The following is a 20,878-nucleotide window of genomic DNA, read 5'->3' on the forward strand; positions in this document are numbered from 1 at the left end:
AATATATTCAGGAAAAAACGCATACGCCCTTTTTGGCCAAGTGCATCATTGTGGACGTTCTGCCTCTTTTCCTACACTTTCAATGCAATTCCAGTCTACCTCCTGAAATCGGTTTCCTGCAATTCTGCCCCGCTTTCAAGTCCTCTTGGCAGCCTTACTTCAGTATATTTTTGGACGATAGCTGTCATTTATAACTCTGCAGGTTTGTGAATTACAGTGCCCCTGAGCTCCTTTCTTCAACTCGCTTTCTTGTGAGCTGGCCGCAACACTGCAAGATGGCTTCAGGCCCTAATCTGGTTCCGGCACGGCACGCTGAGCCTTTGGTTATTTCCTCTTCCTGGTGGGAAATGAGAGTTAAATTTGCCCGTCCAGACACCTCCAGCTAGTCTCTCATTGGTTCTCCCTATTCCTGTTCATCTTCCACAGAAATTGTAAACTGGGCCAAACAGGAGGTTAAAGGCGCTGACTCTCCAAGTGGGGAGAGTGTTAGTAAAGCGTCTGGAATGTTGCACCCGAGTACCAGGGGAGGAAAACTGAGACATATTTGAACACGTCTCCCGTTCACATGGTTGATCATACTCTGGGTTCCACATGCATGTTTTAGCTGAAGGAAGAATACCTTAAACCTGGAGAGTTGAGACCCGTGGAATGTGTACCATGCAATATGATTTCAAAGGGTCTTCATTTGCTCACCGAACCTCTCCAATCCTATCACTGCTGCGTTTATGCCCCTGTACACATGCTTGATTCTCTTTTGGAGACATAGCAAACCATAGGTTTTAAGATACTTACTAGACAGGTACATTCTTTGGCGTTTAATATGGGGTGTTGAGTCCATTTCGTTGAGCAAGGAGTAGCTCTTGTCTATTCCATATTTGGCTTAAGGAACTTTATCTGTGCTCATTTCAATCTCTGGTTTTATGCAGCACCCCAACTCACCTTTCCCCTTAAGCAAGCATAAGTTGGTTTTCTAAATTTGAGACCCTGTTCTGTTTTGGAATTCAGTTCCTGTGTAGCCAAGTTTACATTCCGTGTATTAGTGATATCTTATGATGTTTCTTTTGCTGTGTGACTTATTTCAGTTAGAATCATCGTACCTGAATCCACTCATTATGCTGCTACAGGCCTGATGACATAGATTTCATTGCTGAGTGATACTGCATTGTACATAAGTACCACAAGTTCTTTATCCATTTTTCACTTTCTGTGATATTGAACTTGTATGGTAAACGAGGTTCTTGTAAACAGAGACGTCCCAAACTTTGGGGTGGCTGTGTCTTTTTGATTTTAATTTCCCTAAGCTATAGGACCATAAGTGGAAGTGCCCTAGGCTCTGTTGCTTTGTTTTTTAGATGTTTCAGGAAACACCATACACTTCTACAGAGCGGCTGTTGGCAATTTACATCCCGCCCATCAGCATCACAAGACTCCCAGTTCTCCATGGCCTGTCCTGCCTTTCTGGATTTTACACTTTTCTCAGATGGCCCTTTTGACCGGGGGGAAGTGAGACTTCATTGTAGTGCAGATTTCCTTTGCAAGCTTGCTTGGTTGGCCAAAAAGGGCGTATGCGTTTTTTCCTGAATATATTCAGGAAAAAACGCATACGCCCTTTTTGGCCAAGTGCATCATTGTGGACGTTCTGCCTCTTTTCCTATGCTTTCAATGCAATTCCAGTCTACCTCCTGAAATCGGTTTCCTGCAATTCTGCTCCGCTTTCAAGTCCTCTTGGCAGCCTTACTTCAGTCTATTTTTGGACGATAGCTGTCATTTATAACTCTGCAGTTTTGTGAATTACAGAGCCCCTGAGCTCCTTTCTTCAACTCGCTTTCTTTTGAGCTGGCCGCAACACCGCAGGATGGCTTCAGGCCCTAATCTGGTTCCGGCACGGCACGCTGAGCCTTTGGTTATTTCCTCTTCCTGGTGGGAAATGAGAGTTAAATTTGCCCGTCCAGACACCTCCAGCTAGTCTCTCATTGGTTCTCCCTATTCCTGTTCATCTTCCACAGAAATTGCAAACTGGGCCAAACAGGAGGTTAAAGGCGTTGACTCTCCAAGTGGGGAGAGTGTTAGTAAAGCGTCTGGAATGTTGCACCCGAGTACCAGGGGAGGAAAACTGAGACATATTTGAACACGTCTCCCGTTCACATGGTTGATCATACTCTGGGTTCCACATGCATGTTTTAGCTGAAGGAAGAATACCTTAAACCTGGAGAGTTGAGACCCGTGTAATGGGTACCATGCAATATGACTTCAAAGGGTCTTCATTTGCTCACCGAACCTCTCCAATCCTATCACTGCTGCGTTTATGCCCCTGTACACATGCTTGATTCTCTTTTGGAGACATAGCAAACCATAGGTTTTAAGATACTTACTAGACAGGTACATTCTTTGGCGTTTAATATGGGGTGTTGAGTCCATTTCGTTGAGCAAGGTGTAGCTCTTGTCTATTCCATATTTGGCTTAAGGAACTTTATCTGTGCTCATTTCAATCTCTGGTTTTATGCAGCACCCCAACTCACCTTTCCCCTTAAGCAAGCATAAGTTGGTTTTCTAAATTTGAGACCCTGTTCTGTTTTGGAATTCAGTTCCTGTGTAGCCAAGTTTACATTCCGTGTATTAGTGATATCTTATGATGTTTCTTTTGCTGTGTGACTTATTTCAGTTAGAATCATCGTACCTGAATCCACTCATTATGCTGCTACGGGCCTGATGACATAGATTTCATTGCTGAGTGATACTGCATTGTACGTAAGTACCACAAGTTCTTTATCCATTTTTCACTTTCTGTGATATTGAACTTGTACGGTAAACGAGGTTCTTGTAAACAGAGACGTCCCAAACTTTGGGGTGGCTGTGTCTTTTTGATTTTAATTTCCCTAAGCTATAGGACCATAAGTGGAAGTGCCCTAGGCTCTGTTGCTTTGTTTTTTAGATGTTTCAGGAAACACCATACACTTCTACAGAGCGGCTGTTGGCAATTTACATCCCGCCCATCAGCATAACAATACTCCCAGTTCTCCATGGCCTGTCCTGCCTTTCTGGATTTTACACTTTTTTCAGATAGCCCTTTTGACCGGGGGGAAGTGAGACTTCATTGTAGTGCAGATTTCCTTTGCAAGCTTGCTTGGTTGGAAGGACCAAGTGGATCTTTCACTTAGGACCATAAGTGGAAGTGCCCTAGGCGTTTGTTGTCTACATCTGTTGCTCTATTTATGCCTTGCAAAATGGTTAATCTGTACAGTTTTTCTAGGTTCCACATATATGCATGAATATACAAGATTTGTTTTTCTCTTTCTGACTTACTTCACTAAGTATGACAGTCTCTAGATCCATCGACGTCTCTACAAATGACCCAATTTCATTCCTTTTCATGGCTTAGTAATATTCCATTTTATATATGTACCACAGCTTTATGCATTCCTCTGTCTGTGGGCATTTAGGTTGCTTCCATTACCTCGATATTGTAAATAGTGATGCAATGAACATTGCGGTGAATGACTCTTTTTGATTTATGGTTTTGTCTGGGTATATGTCCAGTACTGGGATTGCTGTATCATATGGTAATTCTATTGTTAGTTTCTTAAGAAATTCCATATTGTTCTCCATAATGACTGTATCAATTTATATTCCCAACAATAGTGGAAGAGGGTTCCTTTTCTCCACACCCTTTCCAGCATTTTTTGTTTGTAGATTTTCTATGAAGCCTATTCTACCAGGTGTGAGGTGATACCTCATTGTTGAATCCATTTCGTTGAGCAAGGGGTAGGTCTTGTCTATTACATATTTGGCTTATGGAACGGTATCTGTGCTAATTTCAAACTCTGCTTTTATGCAGCACCCCAGCTCACCTTCCCCCTTAAGCAAGCATAAGTTGGTTTTCTAAATTTGAGACCCTGTTCTGTTTTGTAATTCAGTTCATGTGTAGTCAAGTTCACATTCCGTGTATTAGTGATACCTTATGATGTTTCTTTTTCTGTGTGACTTATTTCACTTAGAATCATCGTGCCTCAATCCACTCATTATGCTGGTACAGGCCTGGTGACATAGATTTCATTGCTGAGTGGTATTCTGTTGTACATAAGTACCGCAACTTCTTTATCCATTATTTGCTCTCTGGGATATTTAACTTGTGCCGCAGAAGAGATTCCTGTAAAAAGAGCCGTCCCAAATTTTGGGGTGGCTGTGTCTTTTTGATTTTAATTTCCCTAAGCTATAGGACCATAAGTGGAAGTGCCCTAGGCTCTGTTGCCTTGTTTTTTAGATGTTTCAGGAAACACCATACACTTCTACAGAGCGGCTGTTGGCAATTTACATCCCGCCCATCAGCATAACAAGGCTCCCAATTTTCCATGGCCTGTTCTGCCTTTCTGGATTTTACACTTTTTTCAGATGGCCCTTTTGACCAGGGGGGAAGTGAGACTTCATTGTAGTGCAGATTTCCTTTGCAAGCTTGCTTGGTTGGCCAAAAAGGGCGTATCCGTTTTTTCTTGAATATATTCAGGAAAAAACGCATACGCCCTTTTTGGCCAAGTGCATCATTGTCGACTTTCTGCCTGTTTTCCTATGTTTTAAATGCAATCCAATTCCGATTCCACCTGAAATCGGTTTCCTGCAATTTTGCCCCGCATTCAAGTCCTCTTGGCAGCCCTACTTCAGTATATTTTCGGACAATAGCTGTCATTTATAAATCTGCAGGTTTGTGAATTACAGTGCCCCTGAGCTCCTTTCTTCAACTCGCTTTCTTGTGAGCTGGCCACAACACCGCAGGATTGCTTCAGGTCCTAATCTGGTTCCGGCACGGCATGCTGAGCCTTTGGTTTATTCCTCTTCCCTGTGGGAAATGAGAGTTAAATTTGCCCATCCAGACACCTCCAGCTAGTCTCTCATTGGTTCTCCCTATTCCTGTTCATCTTCCGCAAAATTTGCAAACTGGGCCAAACAGGAGGTTAAAGGCAGTCACTCTCCAAGTGAGGAGAGTGTTAGTAAAGCGTCTGGAATGTTGCACCCGAGTACCAGGGAACGAAAAGTGAGACACATTTGAACACGTTTCTCGATCACACGGTGGATCATACTCTGGGTTCCACATGCATGTTTTAGCTGAAGGAAGAATCCCTTAAACCTGGAGAGTTGAGACCAATGGAATGGGTACCATGCAATATGACTTCAAAGGGTCTGCATTTGCTCACCGAACCTCACCAATCTTATGAGCCCCAAGTGTCCAGCCTTATGTGTCACCCAGCTCTGGCTGTAGATATGGTAAATGCAGGTTGCATCAGAAGCCTTGAATGAATTACTTAAGTATTGCTCTCTATTTCACTCTCATTGTGTTTTGTTTAAGAAATTTATTTTTAATATGGGATTTAGATGATTTTCACTGCTTTAATGCCGCTGTACACACTCTTGATTCTCTTACAGAGATATATAAATCCATAGCTTTTATGATTCTTACTAGTCAGGTATATTCCTAGGCGTTGAATATGGGGTGTTGAGTCCATTTCGTTGAGCAAGGAGTAGCTCTTGTCTATTCCATATTTGGCTTAAGGAACTTTATCTGTGCTCATTTCAATCTCTGGTTTTATGCAGCACCCCAACTCACCTTTCCCCTTAAGAAAGCATAAGTTGGTTTTCTAAATTTGAGACCCTGTTCTGTTTTGGAATTCAGTTCCTGTGTAGCCAAGTTTACATTCCGTGTATTAGTGATATCTTATGATGTTTCTTTCTCTGTGTGACTTATTTCAGTTAGATTCATTGTACTTAATCCACTCATTATGCTGCTACGGGCCTGATGACATAGATTTCATTGCTGAGTGATACTGCATTGTACGTAAGTACCACAACTTCTTTATCCATTTTTCACTTTCTGCGATATTGAACTTGTACCGTATATGAGGTTCTTATAAACAGAGCCATCCCAAACTTGGGGTGGCTGTGTCTTTTTGATTTTAATTTCTCTAAACTATAGGACCATAAGTGGAAGTGCCCTAGGCTCTGTTGCTTTGTTTTTTAGATGTTTCAGGAAACACCATACACTTCTCCAGAGTGGCTGTTGGCAATTTACATCCCGCCCATCAACATAAGAAGGCTCCCAGTTCTCCATGGCCTGTTGTGCCTTTCTGGATTTTACACTTTTTTCAGATGGCCCTTTTGACCAGGGGAAAGTGAGACTTCATTGTAGTGCAGATTTCCTTTGCAAGCTTGCTTGGTTGGCCAAAAAGTGTGTATGCGTTTTTTCCTGACTATATTCAGGAAAAAACACATCCGCCCTTTTTGGCCAAGTGCATCATTGTCGAGGTTCTGACTCTCTTCATATGTTTTCAATGCAATTCCAGTGTACCTCCTGAAATCGGTTTCCTGCAATTCTGCCTTGCTTTCAATGCTTCTTCATAGCCTTACCTCAATATATTTTTTGAAAATAGTTGGCCTTTATAACTCTGCAGGTTTTTGAATTGCAGTGGCCCTTAGCTCCATTTTTCAGCTCTTATTTTTGTGATCTTGCCTCATAACCACAGGATTCCTTGAAGCTCTATTCTTCTTCTGGGGCACCTTGCTGTGCCTTTGGTTAATTCTTCTTACTGATGTGAAATTAGAGTGACATGTGCCCATTGAAACCGCTACAGCTAGTTTCTCACTGGTTCCCCCTATTCCCATTCATCCTCCGCACTAACTGCAGACTGTGCGATACCAGAACTTAAAGGCATTGACTCTCCATGTGGAGATGTTGTTAGTAAAGCGGCTGGAATGTCGATCCGGAGCCCCAGAAGAGGAAAAATGAGGTGTGTTTTAGAAACCTTTCCCGATCATATGGTATACCAGTCGCTGGGGTTCCCAAGCATGGTTTAGCTGTAGGAAGATTCCCTTCAACCTGGAGTGTTGGGACCCTTGGACTGAGTAGCATGAAGTATTGCATTAAACTTTCGGCAGTTGCTCACCAAAGCTCACCAATCCTCTCAGCCCCAAGTGTCCAGCCTTATGTCTTATCCAGCTGTGGGTTTATATGTGGTCAATCCAGGTTGCATCACAGCCCCTGAGCGAATTTTGTAAGAATTTTTCTCTCTTTCATTGTTTCTGCGTTTTGTTTTTAAAATTTATTTCTATAATGGGGTTTAGCTCATTTTCACTGCTGTGTTTGTGCCGCTCTGCACACACTTGATTCCCTTATGGAGATATATCAATACATGGGTTTTAAGATTCTTATTACTCAGATATATTTCTCTGCGGTGTATAGGGTGTGTTGAGGCCAGTTCATTGAGCAAGGTGTAGATCTTGTCTAATACCTATTTGGTTTATTGAACGGTATCTGTGCTAATTTCAAACTCTGGTTTTATGCATCACCCCACCTCTCCTTTCCCCTTAAGCTGACATAAGTGTGTTTTCTAAATGTGAGACACTGTTCTGTTCTGTAATTCATTTCTTGTGCAGCCATATTTACCCTCCCTCTATAAGTGATATCTTATGATATGTTTCTTTTTCTGTTTGACTTATTTCAAGTAGTATTATCGGACCTAAATCCACTCTTTATCCTTCTACTAGCCTTATTACATTGATTTCATGGTGAAGAGATATTCCATTGTACATAAGTACCACATCTTCTTTATCCATTGTTCTCTTTCCTGGGATATTTAAGGTGTACTGAAGTTGAGGTTCTTGTAAACAGAGTAGCCCTAAACTGTGGTGTGCTTGTGTCTTGTTGATTTTTAGACTTCCCTAGATATACTCCCATGATTGGAAGTGTCCTATGCTCTGTAGCTCTGTTTTTTAGATGATTTAGGAACCACCATACACTTCTCCAGAGTGGCTCTCGGCAGTTCACACACTGCCCATCAGCGTATAAAGGCTCCCTGTTCTCCATGGCCTGTCCTGCATTTCTGGTTTTTACAATTTTTTAGGATGGCCCTTTTGACCGGTGGGAAGTGAGACTTCTTTGTTGTGCACATTTGCATTGCTTGCTTGCTTCGTTGCCCATAAAGTGCGTATGCGTTTTTTCCTGGATATAATCAGGAAAAAACGCATACGCCCTTTTGGGCCAACTGCATCATTGTCGAAATTCTGCCGCTTTTCATGTGCGTTAAAGACGAGTCCAATCTATCTCTTGAAATCTGTTTCTTGCAATTCTGTCTTGCATTCAGATCCTCTTCTTTGCCTTACCTCAACATATTTTTGGACGTTAGTTTTCATTTATAACTCTGCAGGTTTGTGAATTGCAGTGACCCTGAGCTCCATTTTTTAAGTTGTTCTTTTGTGAGCTGGCCTCAAACCCGCAGGATTGCTTCAGGCCCTATTTTGGCTCCGGCGAGGCAGGCTGAGCCTTTCTTTAATTCTTATTCTTAATGGGAAATTAGAGTGATATGTGCCCGTCCAAACCCCTACAACTCTTCTCTCATTGGTTCCCCCTCTTCCCGTTCATCCTCCTCACAATTTGCAAAATGTGTGAAACAGAAGTTTAAATGTGCTGATTCTCCAAGTGGGGAGATTCTAAGTAGCGTGGCTGGAATGGTGAACAGGAGCACCAGGAGAGGATAAATGAGGTGCATTTTAGACACATCTCCCGATCACATGGTGTACAGTCCTCTGGGTTTTCCATGCATGTTTTAGCTGTAGGAAGATCCCTTGAACCTGCAGATTTGGGACCCATTGAATGGGTACCAGGTAGTATTACTTTAAAGGGTGTGCATTTCCTCACCCAACCTCACATTTCTCTTAGCGCAAACAGTTTCCAGCCTTATGTCTCATCCTGCTGTGGGTCTAGATGTGTTCAATCCATGTTGCATCACCGTCCCTGAGGAAAAGTTGTAAGAGGTTTTCTCTGTCTCTCTGTCGTTTATTTTTTTCAATTTATTACTATATTGGTTACAGCTGATTTTCAAAGCTCTGTTTCTTGCTGCTGTACATCCACTTGATTCACGTACAGAGAGTCATCAATAAATTCTTTTTCAGATTCTTACCAGTCGTATATATTCTTTTCCGGTGACTTGAGTGTGCTGAGTGCAGTTCTTTTAGCTACCGTGTAGGCCTTGTTGATTATCAGTTTGGTATTTGGAATGGTATCTTTGCTAATTTCAACCTCCTGGATGATGCCTCACCCCTCCCCACCTTTCCCGTTTAGCAGCCTTATGCGTGTTTTCTACATATTTGACTATGTTTTTGTTTTGTAATTTATTTCATGTGTAACCATTTTGGATTCCACCTTTAAGTGATATCTTATGATATGTGTCTTTTTCTTTTTGAATTCTGTCACTTAGAATGATCATACGTAACTCCTCCGGAGTTGTTACAACTGGCCATATTTCATTGATTTCCAGGCTGAATAATATTCCACTCTACCTAAGTACCACATCTCTATCCATTTTTTCCCTCCAGAGACATTTAAGTTATATCCTAGTCGAGGATCTTTTAAACAGAGAGGGGGTAAACATTGGGGTGCCTGTGTCCTCTCGATTTTTGTTTTTCCCAATATATACGCCCATGAGGGCAAGTGCCCTATGCTCTGTAGCTCATTTTTTAGATGCTTTAGTAAACACAATACACTTCTCCAGAATGGCCGTTGGCAATATACATTTCCACTATAAGTCTCACAGGGCTCCCTCTTCTCGTTGCCCTGTCCTGCATTTCTGTTGTTTACGCTTTATGAGGATGGCTCTTCTGACTGATGCGAAGTGATATCTTTTGTAGTATTGACTTCCAGTGCCCACCTGTTTGGTTGGCTAAAAAAGTGTATGCCCTTTTCTTGAATATATACAGAAAAAAACGCATACACCCTTTTTGGCCAACTGCAATGTTGGCAATGTTCAGCTCCTTTTCTTGTGCTTAATGGCGAGTCCTTTCTACCTCCTCAAATCCCTTTCCTGCCATTCTCCCTTGCTTACAAGTCCTTTTCTCTGACTTTCCTCAAGACATTTTTCAGTGATGGATATTTTCAACTCTGCAGTTTTGTGAATTTTACTGCCCCTGAGTTCCATTGTTCAACTTGTGTTTATGGGAACTGGCCACAAAGCAGCGGGATTTCCTCAAGCCCTATACTGTTTCCATAGGCAACCCTAGCCTTTGGTCAATTCGTCTTCCTGATTGGAAATTAGAGTGACATGTGCCTGTCTGAACACCTAGGACTTGTCTCTCATTGTTCCTCATCCTTCCGCTTCATCCTCTGGACAAATTCCAAACTGTACGCAACAGGATGTTGACAGTGCTGACATCTCCAAGTGGGGAGACTGTTAGTAAAGACGCTGGAGGGGTGAACCAGAGCACCAGGAGATGAGGAGACGAGATGCCTTTTCCAAACTCTTCCCGATCAGACGGTATACCATCCTCTGGGTGTGACAGACATGTTTTAGCAGTAGGAAGAGTCCCATTCATGTAAGGAGAACACCAGGGCTTTTTCAAAATCAGTGTCTCCCCGAAACCCAAACTGGGGAATTTTTTAAGCTACGGCTACACATATGTTCATTAAGGGCCTTGGGAAGTAGGCAGAGTCCAAACTTTAGATGATTGAAGTCTTCAGGGTCAGAAGCACTCACCACCAGCTTCCCTTAGGCTACACTTTAACTATCATTGATAGATGATGTCAATAAAAATATCTATTCTTTTTCAGATTATTTCCCCTTATAGGTTATTGCAAAATGTTGAGTGTAGTTCCCTGTGCTATACAGTAGTTCCTTGTTGATGATCTATTTTATACATAGCAGTGTGTATGTGTTAATTCCAAACTGTTAATTTATCCCTCCTCCCACCTTTCCCCTTTGGTAATAATAAATTATAAGATTTTATACTTCTCAGAAATGGGGGAGCTGAAAGAGAGGTATCATTTTCAATGGAAAAGCATTTAAAACAAGATTGAAGGTTTAACCAAGATTATTAGATGTACATCCTTGGAAAGAAATCACTTCGTTTCTCTAATATTGACCTGACAAATAAGACAAACCTTTTCACTGAACTTGCTTATAAAAAGTGATGGAAATATCAAATGGAAGTGTTAGAAACATCTTATTTTACCCGAGCCTTATACACTGTTCTATGTTAACTACAGTTTGGCTCACACATCTGTTCATTGAGGTTACAATAGTCTCAATTTCTGTTACTGATCCTCCAGAGTGGACCCCAACAAGTGTCCCCCTGCCCAGTGTCATTGGGGCCAACAGATCGAGACTGAGTTTGGTTCACAAGCAAAGGAAACTTTATATTTTGATCAGAGAATGGAGAGGTGAGAGCATGCACTACCCCGTGGGCTGTGGGCTGGGCTGCTGTGTAGAGATCCTGTCAGAGTCAGTGGGAGGGAGGGAGGCGGCGGAGCTCTCGAGGGCCGGGTTGGCTGTAGCTCAGGCTCTATATCGTGGAGTCTGCACTGGGCCCCAGGAGCTGAGGTGTCGACCCAGCCATTCTGCACTAGGAAATCTGGTCTGAAGTGCCGGGTGTGGAACCTCTGCATGCGGGACCCTAGGAGCACGTGAAATTAGACAAAGCACAAAGGATAAAAAAGGTTAGACTTGACTTTATTGCCCAGATTCTATTTTTATCTCCCAGGGATTTTTAATGGGCTTTGCTGGGGACAAACCCCTCCTCTGCCTTTTGTCCCGTTCCTCATTCTTGGAGTGCTGAGGGTGCAGACCCTTCTTCTGTAACTGCTGAGTGCTGAGTTGGGAGCCCTCATACCCTGGGGCGAGGGTCAGAGCTTCTTCCCAGCAGCCTCCCGGTGACGTTGATTGTCCCCAGGACCCCTGCCTCCCTGCTCGTCCACCTGAGCACCAGCATTGGAAGTGCTATAGATTCTAATGACCTTTAAGGGTCCAGGAAAGAGATGTGCAGAGACGCTGTGGGGGCCGGTTTCACCCCGCCCCACATTTGTTCGGCCACCTTAGGCTGACCGTTTCTGCCAGCCTAGATGCTCTGACCAGTAGTCTGCGCTTTCTTCAATTAGGCCCCTGAATTAACGTACAAACAGCACCAGGTGTCAGAGCCCTGCCCGCTCAACTCCCAGACAGTCCAGGGTCAGTGGTGATAAGGACCATGATGGCTACTGAGTCAACAGCCTTTTGAAGTAAACAGGAGTACAGCCGGTCTTATTGGCCACCATCATCACGGTGTCTGTAGGCTTTTCTATGGTGACAGTGTGGTATACGGTTCCCCCGTCAAGATTATTATCTCCCCTCTGGGTGCAGTAAGTCCTGCAAGCAGTAGTCTACTCTTTTGGGACACACTCTTGTTGTTTTATGAGAGAAACTCCAGGTCAAGTGATGTTCACACGAGTCGTCATGGTGCCCTGTTGCCCCCGGTTATCTCTCTGGATGTTGGAGTTGGAGGGCCTCCTCACTCGAGGTCGGTGTGCCCACGGAGCGAACCCTGCAACTTCAGGGCATGGTTGGTGGTTAGGATCACCACGTGGGGTCTTTTTCCCTTAGGAGGGATGTGGCCTTTTGGGCTGCTGATTTCCAGGTTTTTAGATACCGCCAGTATCTTGGCCAGATGTGGCAGTGGGCCAAGCTCCTTAGTGACCATAGTTTATCCTACCTGGATGGCATTCTTGCATTGTTCCATTTCAAGTGGTCCCAGTTTTTGCACTAATTCTCCAATGGCGATTCACCTTTCACTGGGAATGTAAAGGTCAAAGGGTTTAGCTAAATTAGGGAGTTCCAGGGCAAGGGTCTGAATTGACTGCTCTTTCCATTCTTGAAAGGCCACTTCTGGATTCTATTCAAAAGGATCATCATCTTTTCCTTTCAGTGTTTCATATAGAGGCCCAGCTAGTAGACTGTAGTTAGGGATCCAGAAGCAGCAAACCCTGGCCTCCCCAGGAACCCCTAAGCTGTCTTCTAGTTTTAGAAAGGGGTAAGGCTGAAAATGGTTTCTTCCCTTTCCTGGGATGGGCTTCTCTGACCTTCTGTGAGAATGAAGCCCAGGCAGGTCACCGCAGTCTGTGATATTTGAGCTTTTTCTTGGACAACTTCTATCCTTTATTGGCTTGGTAGTTCAGAGGCCTCCTTAGTAGGGCTGGCGATCAGAATGTCGTCTGCATATTGAAGGAGGGTTTCCTTTTCCAGAGGTAGAACTTTTAGGTCTTTAGCTAAGCTTTCCCCAAAGACGGTGTGGGAATTTTTGCACCCTTGGGTCCAGACGGCCCGGAAGTATTGTTTTAGTTGTATGTTGAGTCCTGCCACTCACAAGCCAAAATTTCTTGTGACTCTGGGACTAATGGAATACAAAAGAAGGCATCATTGAAGACTAATACAGAATACCATGTCCTGGTGGTTGGTAGAATGACCAGCAGGGTGTAGGAATTAGGAGCAACTGGAGGTATATCCTCGGTGGCTTCACTGACTGTCCTGACATCCTTTACCAGGTCCCCAGCAGCCCATGGGGCTCTCGTGGTCAGACCAATCCCAGAATATGGAGCTCACCTGGGCAGGTACCCCACCCCCACCCCAGCCCACGGGGCTCTCGTGGTCAGGCCCCTCCCAGGATACAGAGCTACCCTTGCAGGTACCGTGGCAGGGCTGGGCACACAGGAACCGTGCACATAGCCCTCATTGCAGAGCACCCCCAGCTCACCTGTCGCTCAGAGCTGACACAGAGCACCTCAGAGCAGGACTTGAACTAACAAACAACAGCTGCAACAGGTCTGTGTCCCTGGGCATCACTCCGTGAGGCCTCCCTCCACCTGGTCTTCCAGAGACTTCCACTGCACCCGGGGCACCAGGCCTCTGTCTCCAACCACCACCCACCCCTCCTCTCCCTGACTCCTGGGTTCCTCTCATTAGGAGAGGTTTTTCTTGAAGTTATCTCCCACTCATGGGCCATATAAAATGATTAGAAAACAAGCCAAAGCTGCAGCCCCTTGTCTATCCTGACTCTCAGGAGCCCACACCTGTTCCTTGGACCTGGCCGTTCAGCAAGTTCCATTTTCTGCAACTGTGAGCCCCTGAGGGGTGATGATTGGCTGACCTGGGCAGGCTTACCGTGCCGGCCAGCCCTCCCCAGGTGTGCCTGGGTTGAGATCAATATAAATACCACTACAGGCAGCAAGAGCCCCTGCAGCCGTGCCTGACACCATTTTCTCTGCCCTGTCAGCAGTCTCGGGGCTGGGCTGGTGGGAGGGAGTGAGAGGCCACGGCTTTGTGGGTGGCCCAGTGTGAGTGGGGCTCTGCTGGACTTTCTGCAGCAGTTGCCAGGCTGCCACCTGCTAAAGAAGAGGATGTGTCACCCATACCTGCTGCTGGAATTTCTCCCTGGGCAGAGGTGAGGAAGGAAAAAAGCAGTGGGGGCAGGGACAGGACGGGTATCTCAGGCAGGGAAATGGAAATCTTCCAGAAGAGCACCCAGGGCCAGGACCATCCTGGCTGGCCTGCAGGCACCAAGTCGGCCGGCATGCTGTCACTCGTGTGGCTCTATGGCCCTTCCTCTAGGCTTTCAAGTCCTTGTATATATTCAGGTGTTTTACCTGGGACGGGTGGGAATAGTTCAGCAGCAACTGGCCTGGGGCTCAGCTCACGTTTACTCACAGATGCCTCGGCACGGTGCCCCAGCTTTGCAATGAGGACGCTTGTTGCGTGGGGGCTGCTGGCTGAATGGGAGACGATTCCCCACCACTGACCAACTTCAGAATTGTTTACAACTGGAGCAAGTGCCCTGATACGGTTTTCCTCTGTGTAACTGGTGGGTTCTGTGTTTTTTTCTCTTTTTCGTTTTTGGTTCAAGGTAGATTTTATTCCTCTTTTTTGTATTTACAGATATAAGCATGGAAATAATTTATTCATATAAATACATGTAAGTGCAGGGAATAATTGTTTTTTCTGTTTTATTTTTTAAATTTTATTTCTTTTTAATTTTGAATTTTATTTTATATATTTATACAGCAGGTTCTTATTGGTTATCTATTTTATACATATAAATGTATACATGCCAATCCCAGTCTCTCAACTCGTCCCACCACCACCCCCCCAACAGCTTTCCCCCCTTGTTTTCCATACGTTTGTTGTCTACATCTGTTGCTCTATTTATGCCTTGCAAAATGGTTAATCTGTACAGTTTTTCTAGGTTCCACATATATGCATGAATATACAAGATTTGTTTTTCTCTTTCTGACTTACTTCACTCTGTATGACAGTCTCTAGATCCATCGACGTCTCTACAAATGACCCAATTTCATTCCTTTTCATGGCTTAGTAATATTCCATTTTATATATGTACCACAGCTTTATGCATTCGTCTGTCTGTGGGCATTTAGGTTGCTTCCATTACCTCGATATTGTAAATAGTGATGCAATGAACATTGCGGTGAATGACTCTTTTTGATTTATGGTTTTGTCTGGGTATATGTCCAGTACTGGGATTGCTGTATCATATGGTAATTCTATTGTTAGTTTCTTAAGAAATTCCATATTGTTCTCCATAATGACTGTATCAATTTATATTCCCAATAATAGTGGAAGAGGGTTCCTTTTCTCCACACCCTTTCCAGCATTTTTTGTTTGTAGATTTTCTATGATGCCTATTCTACCAGGTGTGAGGTGATACCTCATTGTTGAATCCATTTCGTTGAGCAAGGGGTAGGTCTTGTCTATTACATATTTGGCTTATGGAATGGTATCTGTGCTAATTTCAAACTCTGCTTTTATGCAGCACCCCAACTCACCTTCCCCCTTAAGCAGGCATAAGTTGGTTTTCTAAACTTGAGACCCTGTTCTGTTTTGTAATGCAGTTCATGTGTAGCCAAGTTCACATTCCGTGTATTAGTGATACCTTATGATGTTTCTTTTTCTGTGTGACTTATTTCACGTAGAATCATCGTGCCTCAATCCACTCATTATGCTGGTACGGGTCTGGTGACATAGATTTCATTGCTGAGTGGTATTCTGTTGTACATAAGTACCGCAACTTCTTTATCCATTTTTCACTTTCTGTGATATTGAACTTGTACGATAAATGAGGTTCTTGTAAACAGAGGCGTCCCAAACTTTGGGGTGGCTGTGTCTTTTTGATTTTAATTTCCCTAAGCTATAGGACCATAAGTGGAAGTGCCCTAGGCTCTGTTGCTTTGTTTTTTAGATGTTTCTGGAAACACCATACACTTCTCCCGAGTGTCTCTTGGCAATTTACATCCCGCCCATTAGCATAACAAGGCTCCCAGTTCTCCATGGCCTGTCCTGCCTTTCTGGATTTTACACTTTTTTCAGATGGCCCTTTTGACCGGGGGGAAGTGAGACTTCATTGTAGTGCAGATTTCCTTTGCAAGCTTGCTTGGTTGGCCAAGAAGGGCGTATGCGTTTTTTCCTGAATATATTCAGGAAAAAACGCATACGCCCTTTTTGGCCAAGTGCATCATTGTGGACGTTCTGCCTCTTTTCCTATGCTTTCAATGCAATTCCAGTCTACCTCCTGAAATCGGTTTCCTGCAATTCTGCCCCGCTTTCAAGTCCTCTTGGCAGCCTTACTTCAGTATATTTTTGGACGATAGCTGTCATTTATAACTCTGCAGGTTTGTGAATTACAGTGCCCCTGAGCTCCTTTCTTCAACTCGCTTTCTTTTGAGCTGGCCGCAACACCGCAGGATGGCTTCAGGCCCTAATCTGGTTCCGGCACGGCACGCTGAGCCTTTGGTTAATTCCTCTTCCTGGTGGGAAATGAGAGTTAAATTTGCCCGTCCAGACACCTCCAGCTAGTCTCTCATTGGTTCTCGCTATTCCTGTTCATCTTCCGCAGAAATTGCAAACTGGGCCAAACAGGAGGTTAAAGGGACTGACTCTCCAAGTGGGGAGAGTGTTAGTAAAGCGTCTGGAATGTTGCACCCGAGTACCAGGGAACGAACACTGAGACATATTTGAACACGTCTCCCGATCACATGGTTGATCATACTCTGGGTTCAACATGCATGTTTTAGCTGAAGGAAGAATACCTTAAACCTGGAGAGTTGAGACCCGTGGAATGGGTACCATGCAATATGACTTCAAAGGGTCTTCATTTGCTCACCGAACCTCTCCAATCCTATCACTGCTGCGTTTATGCCCCTGTACACATGCTTGATTCTCTTTTGGAGACATAGCAATCCATAGGTTTTAAGATACTTACTAGTCAGGTACATTCTTAGGCGTTTAATATGCGGTGTTGAGACCATTTCATTGAGCAAGGAGTAGCTCTTGTCTATTCCATATTTGGCTTAAGGAACTTTATCTGTGCTCATTTCAATCTCTGGTTTTATGCAGCACCCCAACTCACCTTTCCCCTTAAGCAAGCATAAGTTGGTTTTCTAAATTTGAGACCCTGTTCTGTTTTGGAATTCAGTTCCTGTGTAGCCAAGTTTACATTCCGTGTATTAGTGATATCTTATGATGTTTCTTTTTCTGTGTGACTTATTTCAGTTAGAATCATCATACCTGAATCCACTCATTATGCTGCTACGGGCCTGATGACATAGATTTCATTGCTGAGTGATACTGCATTGTACGTAAGTACCACAAGTTCTTTATCCATTTTTCACTTTCTGTGATATTGAACTTGTACGGTAAATGAGGTTCTTGTAAACAGAGGCGTCCCAAACTTTGGGGTGGCTGTGTTTTTTTGATTTTAATTTCCCTAAGCTATAGGACCATAATTGGAAGTGCCCTAGGCTCTGTTGCTTTGTTTTTTAGATGTTTCAGGAAACACCATACACTTCTCCCGAGTGTCTGTTGGCAATTTACATCCCGCCCATCAGCATAACAAGGCTCCCAGTTCTCCATGGCCTGTCCTGCCTTGCTGGATTTTACACTTTTTCCACATGGCCCTTTTGACCGAGGGGAAGTGAGACTTCATTGTAGTGCAGATTTCCTTTGCAAGCTTGCTTAGTTGGCCAAAAAGGGCGTATGCGTTTTTTCCTGAATATATTCAGGAAAAAACGCATACGCCCTTTTTGGCCAAGTGCATCATTGTGGACGTTCTGCCTCTTTTCCTATGCTTTCAATGCAATTCCAGTCTACCTCCTGAAATCGGTTTCCTGCAATTCTGCCCCGCTTTCAAGTCCTCTTGGCAGCCTTACTTCAGTATATTTTTGGACGATAGCTGTCATTTATAACTCTGCAGGTTTGTGAATTACAGTGCCCCTGAGCTCCTTTCTTCAACTCGCTTTCTTTTGAGCTGGCCGCAACACCGCAGTGTGGCTTCAGGCCCTAATCTGGTTCCGGCACGGCACACTGAGCCTTTGGTTATTTCCTCTTCCTGGTGGGAAATGAGAGTTAAATTTACCCGTCCAGACACCTCCAGCTAGTCTCTCATTGGTTCTCCCTATTCCTGTTCATCTTCTGCAGAAATTGCAAACTGGGCCAAACAGGAGGTTAAAGGGACTGACTCTCCAAGTCGGGAGAGTGTTAGTAAAGCGTCTGGAATGTTGCACCCGAGTACCAGGGGAGGAAAACTGAGACATATTTGAACACGTCTCCCGTTCACACGGTTGATCATACTCTGGGTTCCACATGCATGTTTTAGCTGAAGGAAGAATACCTTAAACCTGGGTAGTTGAAACCCGTGGAATGGGTAGCATGCAATATGACATCAAAGGGTCTTCATTTGCTCACCGAACCTCTCCAATCCTATCACTGCTGCGTTTATGCCCCTGTACACATGCTTGATTCTCTTTCGGAGACATAGCAATCCATAGGTTTTAGGATACTTACTAGTCAGGTACATTCTTAGGTGTTTAATATGGGGTGTTGAGTCCATTTGGTTGAGCAAGGAGTAGCTCTTGTCTATTCCATATTTGGCTTAAGGAACTTTATCTGTGCTCATTTCAATCTCTGGTTTTATGCAGCACCCCAACTCACCTTTCCCCTTAAGCAAGCATAAGTTGGTTTTCTAAATTTGAGACGCTGTTCTGTTTTGGAATTCAGTTCCTGTGTAGCCAAGTTTATATTCCGTGTATTAGTGATATCTTATGATGTTTCTTTTTCTGTGTGACTTATTTCAGTTAGAATCATCATACCTGAATCCACTCATTTTGCTGCTAAGGGCCTGATGACATAGATTTCATTGCTGTGTGATATTACTTTGTAAGTAAATACCACAAGTTCTTTATCCATTTTTCACTTTCTGCGATGTTGAACTTGTACTGTAAACGAGGTTCTTGTAAACAGAGCTGTTCCAAACTTTGGGGTGGCTGTGTCTTTTTGATTTTAATTTCCCTAAGCTATAGGACCATAAGTGGAAGTGCCCTAGGCTCTGTTGCTTTGTTTTTTAGATGTTTCAGGAAACACCATACACTTCTCCCGAGTGTCTGTTGGCAATTTACATCCCGCCCAGCAGCATAACAAGGCTCTCAGTTCTCCATGGCCTGTCCTGCCTTGCTGGATTTTACACTTTTTTCAGATGGCCCTTTTGACCGGGGGGAAGTGAGACTTCATTGTAGTGCAGATTTCCTTTGCAAGCTTGCTTGGTTGGCCAAAAAGGGCGTATGCGTTTTTTCCTGAATATATTCAGGAAAAAACGCATACGCCCTTTTTGGCCAAGTGCATCATTGTGGACGTTCTGCCTCTTTTCCTATGCTTTCAATGCAATTCCAGTCTACCTCCTGAAATCGGTTTCCTGCAATTCTGCCCCGCTTTCAAGTCCTCTTGGCAGCCTTACTTCAGTATATTTTTGGACGATAGCTGTCATTTATAACTCTGCAGGTTTGTGAATTACAGTGCCCCTGAGCTCCTTTCTTCAACTCGCTTTCTTGTGACCTGGCCGCAACACCGCACAATGGCTTCAGGCCCTAATCTTGTTCCAGCACGGCACGCTGAGCCTTTGGTTAATTCCTCTTCCTGGTGGGAAATGAGAGTTAAATTTGCCCGTCCAGAAACCTCCAGCAAGTCTCTCATTGGTTCTCGCTATCCTGTTCATCTTCCGCTGAAATTGCAAACTGGGCCAAACAGGAGGTTAAAGGGACTGACTCTCCAAGTCAGTAGAGTGTTAGTAAAGCGACTGGAATGTTGCACCCGAGTATCAGGGTACGAAAACTGAGACATATTTGAACACGTCTCCCGATCACATGGTTGATCATACTCTGGGTTCCACATGCGTGTTTTAGCTGAAGGAAGAATACCTTAAACCTGGGTAGTTGAAATCCGTGGAATGGGTACCATGCAATATGACTTCAAAGGGTCTTCATTTGCTCACCGAACCTCTCCAATCCTATCACTGCTGCGTTTATGCCCCTGTACACATGCTTGATTCTCTTTCGGAGACATAGCAATCCATAGGTTTTAAGATACTTACTAGTCAGGTACATTCTTAGGAGTTTAATATGGGATGTTGAGTCCATTTCGTTGAGCAGGAGTAGCTCTTGTCTATTCCATATTTGGCTTAAGGAACTTTATCTGTGCTCATTTCAATCTCTGGTTTTATGCAGCACCCCAACTCACCTTTCCCCTTAAGCAAGCATAAGTTGGTTTTCTAAATTTGAGACGCTGTTCTGTTTTGGAATTCAGTTCCTGTGTAGCCAAGTTTACATTCCGTGTATTACTGATACCTTATGATGTTTCTTTTTCTGTGTGACTTATTTCAGTTAGAATCATCATACCTGAATCCACTCATTGTGCTGCTAAGGGCCTGATGACATAGATTTCATTGCTGAGTGATATTGCTTTGTAAGTAAATACCACAACTTCTTTATCCATTTTTCATTTTCTGCGATGTTGAACTTGTACTGTAAACGAGGTTCTTGTAAACAGAGGCGTCCCAAACTTTGGGGTGGCTGTGTCTTTTTGATTTTAATTTCCCTAAGCTATAGGACTATAAGTGGAAGTGCCCTAGGCTCTGTTGCTTTGTTTTTTAGATGTTTCAGGAAACACCATACACTTCTCCCGAGTGTCTGTTGGCAATTTACATCCCGCCCAGCAGCATAACAAGGCTCTCAGTTCTCCATGGCCTGTCCTGCCTTGCT

Source organism: Grampus griseus, assembly GCF_964374135.1.
Source record: "Grampus griseus genome assembly, chromosome: 4".
NCBI lineage: Eukaryota > Metazoa > Chordata > Mammalia > Artiodactyla > Delphinidae > Grampus > Grampus griseus.